We start from the raw sequence: 13730 nt of genomic DNA on the forward strand, positions 1-13730 counted from the left end.
ATGCCAGGATGTAATCTCCAACCACATCCCTCATGCCAGGATGTCATCTCCAACCACGTCCCTCATGCCAGAATGTCACCTGCAACCACCTCCCAGACGCCAGGATGTCACCTCCAACCACCTCCCTAATGCCACAATGTCATCTCCAACCACTTTCCTCAAGCAACGATGTCATATTCTACCAAGTCCAAAATGCAAGGATGTCATCTCCAACCACCTTCCTCATGCCAGGATGTCATCTGCAACCACATCCCTCATGCCAGGGTGTCATCTACAACCATGTCCCTCATTACAGGATGTCATCTCCAGCCATGTCTATCATGCCAGGATGTTATCTCAAATTACCTCCATCATGCCAGGATGTCATCTCCAACCATGTTCCTCATGCCAGGATGTCATCTCAAACCATGTCCATCATGCCAGGATGTCATCTCCAACCACCCCCCAGATGTCCTGATGTCATCACCAACCATGTCCCTTATGCCAGGATATAATGTCCAACCACATCGATCATGCCAGGATGTCATCTTCAACCACCTCCCTCATGTTAGTATGTCATCTCGAACCACGTCCCTCATGCCATGATTTCATCCCCAACAATGTTCCTCATGCCAGGATGTCATTTCAACCCACTTCCCTCATGTTAGGATGTCATCTCCAACCAAGTCCCTCATGCCACAATATCTTCTCCAACCACCTCCCTCATGCCAGGATGTCATCTCCAACCATGTCTCCCTCATGCCAGGATGTCATCTCCAACCAAGTCCCTCATGCCAGGATGTCATCTCCAACCACCTCCCTCATGCCAGGATGTCATCTCCAACCACGTCCCTCATCCAAGAATGTAATTTCCATCCACGTCCCAGATGCCAGGATGTCATCTCCAACCACATCCCTCATGCCAGGATGTCATCTCCAACCACATCCCCCATGCCACAATGTCTTCTACAACTACCTCTCTCATGCTAGGATGTCATCTCAAACCACGTCCCTCATGCCAGGATGTCATCTCCAACCACATCCATCATGCCAGGATGTCATCTCTAACCACCTCCCTCATGCTGGGATGTCATCTCCAACCACCTCCCTGAAGCCAGGATATCATCTCTAGCCACCTCCCTGAAGCCAGAATGTCATCTCGAACCATGTCTCTCAGGTCGGAATGTCATATCCATCCACGTCCCTAATGCCAGGTTATCATCTCCAACCACCTCCCTCGAACCAGGATGTCATCTCTAACCACCTCCCTGAAGCCAGGATGTCATCTCCAACCATCTCCCTAATGCCAGGATGTCATCTCCAACCACATCCCTAATGCCATGGTATCATCTCTAACCACCTCCCAGATGCCAGGATGTCATCTCCAACCACCTCCCAGAAATCAGGATGTCATCTTCAATCACCTCTGTCATGCCAGGATGCAATCTCCAACCACATCCCTCATGCCAGGATGTCATCTCCAACCACGTCCTCCTGCCACAATGTCATCTGCAACCACCTCTCAGACGCCAGGATGTCACCTCCAACCACCTCCCTAATGCCACAATGTAATCTCCAACCACTTTCCTCAAGCAAGGATGTCATATTCTACCAAGTCCAAAATGCAAGGATGTCATCTCCAACCACCTTCCTTATGCCAGGATGTCATCTGCAACCACATCCCTCATGCCAGGGTGTCATCTACAACCATTACAGGATGTCATCTCCAGCCATGTCTATCATGCCAGGATGTTATCTCAAATCACCTCCATCATGCCAGGATGTCATCTCCAACCATATTCCTCATGCCAGGATGTCATCTCAAACCATGTCCATCATGCCAGGATGTCATCTCCAACCACCCCCCAGATGTCCCGATGTCATCACCAACCATGTCCCTCATACCAGGATGTAATGTCCAACCACATCCATCATGCCAGGATGTCATCTTCAACCACCTCCCTCATGTTAGTATGTCACCTCGAACCACGTCCCTCATGCCACGATGTCATCCCCAACAATGTTCCTCATGCCAGGATGTCATTTCAACCCACTTCCTTCATGTTAGGATGTCATCTCCAACCACCTCCCTCATGCCAGGATGTCATCTCCAACCATGTCCCTCATGCCAGGATGTCATCTCCAACCATGTCCCTCATGTCAGCATGTCATTTCCAACCAATTCCCTCATGCTACAATATCTTCTCCAACCACCTCCCTCATGCCAGGATGTCATCTCCAACCATGTCCCTCATGCTATGATGTCATCTCCAACCAAGTCCCTCATGCCACAATGTCTTCTCCAACCACCAACCTCATGCCAGGGTGTCATCTCCAACCAGGTCCCTCATCCAAGAATGTCATTTCCATCCACGTCCCAGATGCCAGGATGTCATCTCCAACCACATCCCTCATGCCAGGATGTCATCTCCAACCACATCCCTCATGCCAGGATGTCATCTCCATCCACATCCCCCATGCCACAATGTCTTCTACAACCACCTCTCTCATGCTAGGATGTCATCTCCAACCACGTCCCTCATGCCAGGATGTCATCTCCAACCACCTCCCTCATGCTGGGATGTCATCACCAACCACCTCCCTTATGCAAGGATGCCATCTCCAACCACATCCCTCATGCCAGGATATCATCTCCAAACACTTCCCAGATGCCTACTCCAACCATGTCCCTCATACAATTGTATCTAGGAGAATCAGTCTCCAGCATCATGCATATCCCTAACCATCCCCCATGCCCTAACTTTCCCCCATACCATAACCTTCCCCATCAGCCTAACCCTAACCTCCCCCCATACCCTAGCCCTAACCATCCCTCCATACCATAACCTTCCCCCATACCCTAATCACAACCAGAAGATGTGTGATGTGTCTGAGGACAGGACTGCATGTAACAGGGGCAGTGGCATGATGTGAGGAGGGGAATTGGGGCAGCAGGAAGCCACAGACTGAGAGTTATATAGTGGGAGGAGCAGGATCCCCAGCTGCACAGAGTATATCAGGAGATGAGTGATGTGTCAGTGAGGATAGGACTGCATATGACAGGGACAGTGACATGATGTGAGGAGGGAAATGGGGGCAGCAGGAAGCCACAGACTGAGAGTTATATAGTGGGAGGAGCAGGATCCCCAGCAGCACAGAATATATCAGGAGATGAGTGATGTGTCAGTGAGGACAGGGCTGCCTGTGAGTGGCAGTGACATGATGTGAGGGGGGGGGGGGGAATGGAGGCAGCAGGAAGCCACAGACTGTGAGTTATATAGTGGGTGGAGCAGGGTCCCTAGCAGCACAGAGTATATCAGGAGAGGAGGGATGTCAGTGAGGACAGGGCTGCATGTGACAGGGGCAGTGATATGATGTAAGGAGGGGAATGGAGGCAGCAGGAAGCCACAGACTGAGAGTTATATAGTGGGAGGAGCAGGATCCCCAGTAGCACAGAGTATATCAGGAGATGAGGGATGTGTCAGTGAGGACAGGGCTGCATGTGACAGGGGCAGTGACATGATGTGAGGAGGGGAATGGAGGCAGCAGGAAGCCACAGACTGAGAGTTATATAGTGGGAGGAGCAGGGTCCCCAGCAGCACAGAGTATATCAGGAGATGAGTGATGTGTCAGTGAGGGGGCTGCATGTGACAGGGGCAGTGACATGATGTGAGGAGGGGAATGGGGGCAGCAGGAAGCCACAGCCTGAGAGTTATATAGTGGGAGGTGCAGGGTCCCCAGCAGCACAAAGAGTATCAGGAGATGAGTGATGTGTCAGTGAGGACAGAGCTGCATGTGACAGGGGCAGTGACATGATGTGAGGAGGGGAATGGGGGCAGCAGGAAGCCACAGACTGAGAGTTATATAGTGGGAGGAGCAGGGTCCCCAGCAGCACAGAGTATATCAGGAGATGAGTGATGTGTCAGTGAGGACAGGGCTGCATGTGACAGGGGCAGTGACATGATGTGAGGAGGGGAATGGGGGCAGCAGGAAGCCACAGACTGAGAGGTATATAGTGGGAGGAGCAGGGTCCCCAGCAGCACAGAGTATATCAGGAGATGAGTGATGTGTCAGTGAGGACAGGGCTGTATGTGACAGGGGCAGTGACATGATGTGAGGAGGGGAATGGAGGCAGCAGGAAGACACAGACTGAGAGTTATATAGTGGGAGGAGCAGGGTCCCCAGCAGCACAGAGTATATCAGGAGATGAGTGATGTGTCAGTGAGGACAGGGCTGCAGTGACAGGGGCAGTGACATGATGTGAGGAGGGGAATGGAGGCAGCAGGAAGCCACAAACTGAGAGTTATATAGTGGGAGGAGCAGGGTCCCCCAGCAGCACAGAGTATATCAGGAGATGAGTGATGTGTCAGTGAGGACAGGGCTGCAGTGACAGGGGCAGTGACATGATGTGAGGAGGGGGATGGGGGCAGCAGGAAGCCACAGACTGAGAGTTATATAGTGGGAGGAGCAGGGTCCCCAGCAGCACAGAGTATATCAGGAGATGAGTGATGTGTCAGTGAGGACAGGGCTGCATGTGACAGGGGCAGTGACATGATGTGAGGAGGGGAATGGGGGCAGCAGGAAGCCACAGACTGAGAGTTATATAGTGGGAGGAGCAGGGACCCCAGCAGCACAGAGTATATCAGGAGATGAGTGATGTGTCAGTGAGGACAGGACTGCATGTGACAGTGGCAGTGACATGATGTGAGGGGGGGGGGAATGGAGGCAGCAGGAAGCCACAGACTGTGAGTTATATAGTGGGTGGAGCAGGGTCCCTAGCAGCACAGAGTATATCAGGAGAGGAGGGATGTCAGTGAGGACAGGGCTGCATGTGACAGGGGCAGTGACATGATGTGAGGAGGGGAATGGAGGCAGCTGGAAGCCACAGACTGAGAGTTATATAGTGGGAGGAGCAGGGTCCCCAGCAGCACAGAGTATATCAGGAGAGGAGTGATGTGTCAGTGAGGACAGGGCTGCATGTGACAGGGGCAGTGACATGATGTCAGGAGGGGAATGGGGGCAGCAGGAAGCCACAGACTGAGAGTTATATAGTGGGAGGAGCAGGGTCCCCAGCAGCACAGAGTATATCAGGAGATGAGTGATATGTCAGTGAGGACAGGGCTGCATGTGACAGGGGCAGTGACATGATGTGAGGAGGGGAATAGAGGCAGCAGAGAGTTATATAGTGGGAGGAGCAGGGTCCCCAGCAGCACAGAGTATATCAGGAGATGAAGGATGTGTCAGTGAGGACAGGGTTGCATGTGACAGGGGCAGTGGCATGATGTGAGGAGGGGAATGGGGGCAGCAGGAAGCCACAGACTGAGAGTTATATAGTGGGAGGAGCAGGGTCCCCAGCAGCACAGAGTATATCAGGAGATGAGTGATGTGTCAGTGAGGACAGGGCTGCATGTGACAGGGGCAGTGACATGATGTGAGGAGGGGAATGGAGGCAGCAGGAAGCCACAGACTGAGAGTTATATAGTGGGAGGAGCAGGATCCCCAGTAGCACAGAGTATATCAGGAGATGAGGGATGTGTCAGTGAGGACAGGGCTGCATGTGACAGGGGCAGTGACATGATGTGAGGAGGGGAATGGAGGCAGCAGGAAGCCACAGACTGAGAGTTATATAGTGGGAGGAGCAGGGTCCCCAGCAGCACAGAGTATATCAGGAGATGAGTGATGTGTCAGTGAGGACAGGGCTGCATGTGACAGGGGCAGTGACATGATGTGAGGAGGGGAATGAGGGCAGCAGGATGCCACAGACTGAGAGTTATATAGTGGGAGGAGCAGGGTCCCCAGCAGCACAGAGTATATCAGGAGATGAGGGATGTGTCAGTGAGGACAGGGCTGCATGTGACAGGGGCAGTGATGTGATGTGAGCAGGGGAATGGGGGCAGCAGGAAGCCACAGGCTGAGAGTTATATAGTGGTAGGAGCAGCGTCCCCAGCAGCACAGAGTATATCAGGAGATGAGGGATGTATTAGTGAGGACAGGGCTGCATGTGACAGGGGCAGTGACATGATGTGAGGAGGGGAATGGAGGCAGCAGGAAGTCACAGACTGAGAGTTATATAGTGGGAGGAGCAGGGTCCCCAGCAGCACAGAGTATATCAGGAGATGAGTGATGTGTCAGTGAGGACAGGGCTGCATGTGACAGGGGCAGTGACATGATGTGAGGAGGGGAATGGAGGCAGCAGGAAGCCACAGACTGAGAGTTATATAGTGGGAGGAGCAGGGTCCCCAGCAGCACAGAGTATATCAGGAGATGAGTGATGTGTCAGTGAGGACAGGGTTGCCTGTGACAGTGGCAGTGACATGATGTGAGGAGGGGAATGGAGGCAGCAGGAAGCCACAGACTGAGAGTTATATAGTGGGAGGAGCAGGGTCCCCAGCAGCACAGAGTATATCAGGAGATGAGTGATGTGTCAGTTAAGACAGGGCTGCATGTGACAGGGGCAGTGACATGATGTGAAGAAGGGAATGGAGGCAGCAGGAAGCCACAGACTGAGAGTTATATAGTGGGAGGAGTCGGGTCCCCAGCAGCACAGAGTATATCAGGAGATGAGTGATGTGTCAGTGAGGACAGGGCTGCATGTGACAGGGGCAGTGACATGATGTGAGGAGGGGTATGGAGGCAGCAGGATGCCACAGACTGAGAGTTATATAGTGGGAGGAGTCGGGTCCCCAGCAGCACAGAGTATATCAGGAGATGAGTGATGTGTCAGTGAGGACAGGGCTGCATGTGACAGGGGCAGTGACATGATGTGAGGAGGGGTATGGAGGCAGCAGGATGCCACAGACTGAGAGTTATATAGTGGGAGGAGTCGGGTCCCCAGCAGCACAGAGTATACCAGTAGAGGAGTGATGTGTCAGTGAGGACAGGGCTGCATGTGACAGGGGCAGTGACATGATGTGAGGAGGGGAATGGGGGCAGCAGAAAGCCACAGACTGAGGGTTATATAGTGGGAGGAGCAGGGTCCCCAGCAGCAAAGAGTATATCAGGAGATGTGTGATGCGTCAGTGAGGACAGGGCTGCATGTGACAGGGGCAGTGACATGATGTGAGGAGGGGAATGGAGGCAGCAGGAAGCCACAGACTGAGAGTTATATAGTGGGAGGAGTCGGGTCCCCAGCAGTACAGAGTATATCAGGAGATGAGTGATGTGTCAGTGAGGACAGGGCTACATGTGACAGGGGCAGTGACATGATGGGAGGAGTGGAATGGAGGCAGCAGGAAGCCACAGACTGAAGGTTATATAGTGGGAGGTGCAGGGTCCCCAGCAGCACATAGTATATCAGGAGATAAGTGATGTGTCAGTGAGGACAGGGCTGCATGTGACAGGGGCAGTGACATGATGTGAGGAGAGGAATGGGGGCAGCAGGAAGCCACAGACTGAGAGTTATATAGTGGGAGGAGCAGGGTCCCCAGCAGCACAGAGTATATCAGGAGATGAGTGATGTGTCAGTGAGGACAGGGCTGCATGTGACAGGGGCAGTGACATGATGTGAGGAGGGGTATGGAGGCAGCAGGATGCCACAGACTGAGAGTTATATAGTGGGAGGAGTCGGGTCCCCAGCAGCACAGAGTATACCAGTAGAGGAGTGATGTGTCAGTGAGGACAGGGCTGCATGTGACAGGGGCAGTGACATGATGTGAGGAGGGGAATGGGGGCAGCAGAAAGCCACAGACTGAGGGTTATATAGTGGGAGGAGCAGGGTCCCCAGCAGCACAGAGTATATCAGGAGATGTGTGATGCGTCAGTGAGGACAGGTCTGCATGTGACAGGGGCAGTGACATGATGTGAGGAGGGGAATGGAGGCAGCAGGAAGCCACAGACTGAGAGTTATATAGTGGGAGGAGTAGGGTCCCCAGCAGTACAGAGTATATCAGGAGATGAGTGATGTGTCAGTGAGGACAGGGCTGCATGTGACAGGGGCAGTGACATGATGTGAGGAGGGGAATGGAGGCAGCAGGAAGCCACAGACTGAGAGTTATATAGTGGGAGGAGCAGGGTCCCCAGCAGCACAGAGTATATAGGAGATCAGGGATGTGTCAGTGAGGACAGGGCTGCATGTGACAGGGGCAGTGACATGATGGGAGGAGTGGAATGGAGGCAGCAGGAAGCCACAGACTGAAGGTTATATAGTGGGAGGTGCAGGGTCCCCAGCAGCACAGAGTATATCAGGAGATGTGTGATGTGTCAGTGAGGACAGGGCTGCATGTGACAGGGGCAGTGACATGATGTGAGGAGAGGAATGGGGGTAGCAGGAAGCCACAGACTGAGAGTTATATAGTGGGAGGAGCAGGGTCCCCAGCAGCACAGAGTATATCAGGAGATGAGTGACGTGTCAGTGAGGACAGGGCAGCATGTGACAGGGGCAGTGACATGATGTGAGGAGGGGAATGGAGGCAGCAGGAAGCCACAGACTGAAGGTTATATAGTGGGAGGTGCAGGGTCCCCAGCAGCACATAGTATATCAGGAGATAAGTGATGTGTCAGTGAGGACAGAGCTACATGTGACAGGGGCAGTGACATGATGTGAGGAGGGGAATGGAGGCAGCAGGAAGCCACAGACTGAGAGTTATATAGTGGGAGGTGCAGGGTCCCCAGCAGCACAGAGTATATCAGGAGATGAGTGATGTGTCCGTGAGGACAGTGCTGCATGTGACAGGGGCAGTGACATGATGTGAGGAGGGGAATGGAGGCAGCAGGAAGCCACAGACTGACAGTTATATAGTGGACGGAGCACAGAATGATAAGAGACAGGATATCCGTATCAGATGGGTGTCAGAGATTACATTGTGTAATCAGATTACCGATAATGAAGAAGTCCACCCGGTGACACAATGTGTTGTTATCTTCTGCATCATGTATCAATGTCACTTTCCATGATGGGACATTCAGGGAGTGAGACACGGCGTCCCGGAACGCTGTCCTGTAATAAGCCAGATCCTGGTGTATAGGTTATTGTGACTGTGAGCAGAGCTGTCATCGCTGCGGAGAGGCTATGTGCTATACAAATATCTATACAAACCAGTGTAACTGGGACCTCAGACTGGGATCCTGTTCAATAAACGTTCCGGTTAGTGACATTTATGTAAAGATAGAGAAGCTCTCATTAGATCGCCAATCACCGCTGTGCACCATCCGCCAGAAGGGGGTGCACTCACTCAAGACGATTGCGTGCACCATTCTGACATAGCCCGCTGCCGCCCTCTGACGACTCTCCACTGCACCCCACAGCACCCACTCGCCCTGCCCATCTCTCTAAAGTGGAGATGGGCAGTGAATCCACTCTGGTGATTCTCTGGCAATTCCCTGAGCTGGCTGAGAGGCTCTTCATCTGTAACTGTGGCTTCTGCTCCCCCCACCTGCCGCCCTCTGCCGGCTCCCCGCCACTCCCCGCAGCCCCCACTCACCCTGCTCATCTACCTGAAGCAGAGACAGGCAGGAAATCAGCTCTGGTAACTCTCTGGCAATTCCCTGAGCTGGCTGAGAGGTGGTCCGTCTGTGGCTTCTGCACCCCCCGCCCTCTGCACCCCCCCCCCTCCGAAGCGGAGATGGGCAGGGAATCTGCTCTGGCGATTCCTGAGCTGGTTGAGAGGCTCTTCATCTGTAACTGTGGCTTCTGCTCCCCGCGCCACCCTCTGCCAGCTCCCCGCAGCCCCCACTCACCCTGCCCATCTCCCTGAAGCGGAGATGGGCAGGAAATCCGCGGTGGCGATTCTCTGGCAATTCCCTGAGATGGCTGAGGGTCACTGTAACTCAGGGTTGCCGACTTTAGAAAGCTCCTCTCCAGGAGAAGCCCGGAGAGGAGACTTTCAGCAGGCATTCAGGGGGCGGGGCTTAAACGTGACATCATTAAGCCCCACCCCCATGAAGGCAAGTGCCTCAATTTGACGATCTCCGTGGAGGGGGCGGGGCTAAATGACGCAATGATGACAACTTGGCCCCGCCCCCTCTCCGGAGATCATCAGAAAAGGTCATTTAAACGATGCGGCCAGGGTGGGGGAAGCCGCAATCAGGGGGGGGGGGAGCGGGGGTCCCCCAGAATCCGGGAGGGTTGCCCACCTTTCCGGGGGGCCGGGAGGGTGACCCGTAGGCAACCAGGGGGGCCGGGAGGATGAGCCGTAGGCAGTGGCATAACTATAGAGGGTGCAGGGGGGTGCAGCTGCTATGGGGCCCGGGGCTTGTGGGGGCCCAAAGCCCAGCAGATATCCCCCTGCACCCTCTTGAAGATTTATGTATTAAGTGTGCTGTGCCCCCACTGTGGCGATCTCCTCCCCTTTCTTACAGCTGCCATATATATGAGCGGATGATCCCATTCTACCCTACCCCCCCCCCCCTTCCCCGCGCCGTCACCTGTGTGCCGCCTCCAGAGAAACTAAGCTGGAGTCAGGTAACTGGCTTTGGTGATACCCCCTCCCCGGCGCTGCTGATCGCGAAACCTCAGGCGGTGGGATGTTGTTGGGGAACTGGCATTGTAGACTACCCTGTCCGTCTTGCCGGCTCCGCCTCCAGCACACTGACCATGAGACCCAGCGGTGTTGGACTTGGAGGCTCCCTCCTCTCCCGGCACTGACCACAAGACTCCCGGCCAGAGCTTGGTGGCCCCCTCTCCGGTGGGACGGTGCTGGGGAACTGGCATTGGAGGCTCCTCAGTCCGTCTCGCCGGCTCCACCTCCAGCACACTGACCACGAGATCAAGCAGTGTTGGACTTGGAGGCTACCTCATCCCCCTGCACTGACCACAAGACCAGAGCTTGGTGGCACCCCTCCCCCGGGAATCATTGTAAAACCTGCATGGGGAGCTTGATGGCTTCCCCTCCCCTGGCACTGGTCCCAGCAAGCCCCAGCACTAATCCTCAGACCCAGTGGGTGGGATGACTTGGTGGTTCCCTCCCTCCCCTGCACCAGCACGGATCAAGGAGGACCAAGCAGCAGCTGCAGCTGGATTGTGCAAGCCAGAGAATCAATCCCCAGGTCAGTGCTACCATCCACTGTCCCCAGCCCAGTGCACTCATGTCCTCAACCCCAGCCCAGTGCACCCCCCATCTGACCAACCATCCCCAGCCAAGTGCCCCGCACTAACCAATCATCCCCTGTCCCCAGCCCAGTGCCCTCCATCCCCTGTCCTCAGCTCAGTGCCCTCCATCCCCAGCCCAGCACCCCCCCAGTTAACCAACCATCCCCTGTCCCCAGCCCAATGCCCCCCCCCTTCCCAGTGCCTTATCACCCTGCCCCCCCTTCCCTACTGCCCACATCCCACTGCCCACCACCTAACCCTCAGCTGGTACAGTCACAGCCCCCAGAGCCGAATTTCCCATTAGGCACATGAGGCACCGGCCTAGGGGCGGCACATGTTTGGGGGCGGCACTTGGATGCCTGTGATAGTACTGTCAGCCCAAAATGTACCAATAACTGCAAAATATCCACTGTACTGTACTATATTCCATCTTAAATAGAGTGTAAATGGATAGGAGATGCAGATACTGCCCCTATAAACTGTCCTACTTAGTAAACATTATTGTTGTGCCTAGGGGCGCCCTCATCCCTAAATCCGCCCCTGACAGCCCCCCCATGACCTTAATCCTCACTGTCATGTCACCTCAACCAGTATCCAGTCTGTCTGGTCCTGCCGTCTTCTGTCATGCCCCTCCGTGTCTACTAATCTGACTCCATACCCCCCCCCCCATTCTGGCAGAATACTGGGGGGGGGGGGGGGGCTTTAAAAATTTTGCTATGGGGCCCAGACAGTTCTAGTTACGCCTCTGCCCGTAGGCAACCCTGCTGTAACTGTGGCTTCTGCTCCCCCCGGCCGCCCTCCACTGACTCCCTGCCTCTCCCCGCAGCCCCCACTCACCCTGACCATCTCACTGAAGCGGATACTGGCAGGTAATCCACTCTGGCGATTCTCCGAGCTGGCTGAGAGGTGGCTTATGCTCCTCCCAGTCACCTGGTGCACATGGCGTCTATTAGCTTATGTGCACTGACAGAAAGAACTTGGAACTACTTAACCGCAACCTTCTTCTCCACAGGAGGTTTCTGTCCTTAGGACACCTGCATTATGGTTTCACAGGTGTACTTTGGTGTAGGGGAACTAAACCCCTTTTTTGGGATACCACTGACCTGCAGCTGTGCGCATGACCTAAATCTGCCACAAATTCTTCTACTATCTCCACTGACACTTGTGCCATGGCAGAGAGTACAGTATACACAGAGGGACATTCACTGAGATGGGATGTTGTCCATAGCGACCAATCATATTCTATATATTATCTTCTAGAAGGTGCTAAATAAATAATAAGTGAAATGTGATTGGTTACTATGGGCAACATCCCATCCTAGTAACTTTCCCTATTGAGTCGCTGATGCTGTTATTTAATAGATACCTGGCATGCTGCCAGTGCTCAGGGACTTACCTGTTAAACGGCGCCACCTTGTGGAGCAGCAGTGATGTGACGGGGACATCAGGGCGGATGAGCGAGGACAGGTCCTGGTTGCCCCATCTGACTGTTATCCATCTCCCGATGACTACACAACACGGGGACACTTGTGTTAGGGGTGACCTCTCTTAGGGGTACATTTAATACAAAGCTAATAAAAATGAAAAAGGTGATGTTGCCCATAGCAACCAATCAAATGCCAGCTGTCATTTCTCTATTTCATCCTATATAATGACAACAACTGATTGGTTGTTTTCACCAATTACCCCCGTAATGACTGCAAAGCTGTTCTCCTGCCCCAACCAAGGGCCACGGTGTCCCACAGTATGGGGGGAGTGCAGGAATTGGGAGGCCCATGTCACCTACTGCTCTAGATGGACCTGGCATCCATTCACGGTAGAGAAGGACAGCAGCACTAGACCATGGCATCTGAGGGGGTGGAATTGTGAATGGGATGGGAGTATCCTGACGGAATGGTGACTACGAACTGAATGTAATGGAGTACATTTACTAATATAGGCGTTCTATGTTCCTGTAACACTGGCACTATGCTTACACGCTCACATAGTAAGTGCACAGTCCTGGGCCTATAAGAGAAGTGGGCCTGGATCCTTGGTCTGTTCTAGCCTGACATCTGGGCTGGATGGTGGACATTGGTGAATATATGACCATAACATCTGTGGGGGGGCGCCTGTGCTGGATGGTGGACATTGGGGAATATATGACCATAACATCTGTGGGGGGGCGCCTGTGCTGGATGGTGGACATTGGGGAATATATGACCATAACATCTGTGGGGGAGCGCCTGTGCTGGATGGTGGACATTGGGTGAGATAGGACCATACTGTACCTGTGACATCTGTGGGGGAGCGCCTGTGCTGGATGGTGGACATTGGGTGAGATATGACCATACTGGACCTGTGACATCTGTGGGGGAGCGCCTGTGCTGGATGGTGGACATTGGGTGTGATATGACCGTACTGTACCTGTGACATCTGTGGGGGAGCGCCTGTGCTGGATGGTGGACATTGGGTGAGATAGGACCATACTGTACCTGTGACATCTGTGGGGGAGCGCCTGTGCTGGATGGTGGACATTGGGTGAGATATGACCGTACTGTACCTGTGACATCTGTGGGGGAGCGCCTGCGCAGGATGGTGGACATTGGGTGTGATATGACCGTACTATACCTGTGACATCTGTGGGGGAGCGCCGGTGCTGGATGGTGGACATTGGGGAAGATATGACCATAACATCTGTGTGGGAGCACCTGTGCTGGATGGTGGACATTGGGTGAGATATGAC

At 53.9% G+C, this 13730-nt stretch overlaps 1 long non-coding RNA gene across 1 annotated transcript in view; it reads right to left on the reverse strand.

The window, feature by feature from the left end:
- Positions 1–13241, reverse strand: part of LOC146021340 (uncharacterized) — a 39874-nt gene extending 26633 nt beyond the window's left edge. The window contains exons 1-2 of the long non-coding RNA XR_014450874.1: positions 12402–13241; positions 8796–8914 (exon numbers count right to left, since the gene is read on the reverse strand). This is a non-coding gene — a long non-coding RNA (uncharacterized LOC146021340). The remainder of the gene's footprint in view (positions 1–8795; positions 8915–12401) is intronic.
- Positions 13242–13730: the final 489 nt, after the last annotated feature.

The sequence above is a fragment of the Crinia signifera genome, chromosome 7 (genome assembly GCF_055691185.1).
Source record: "Crinia signifera chromosome 7, ASM5569118v1, whole genome shotgun sequence".
Classification (NCBI taxonomy): domain Eukaryota; kingdom Metazoa; phylum Chordata; class Amphibia; order Anura; family Myobatrachidae; genus Crinia; species Crinia signifera.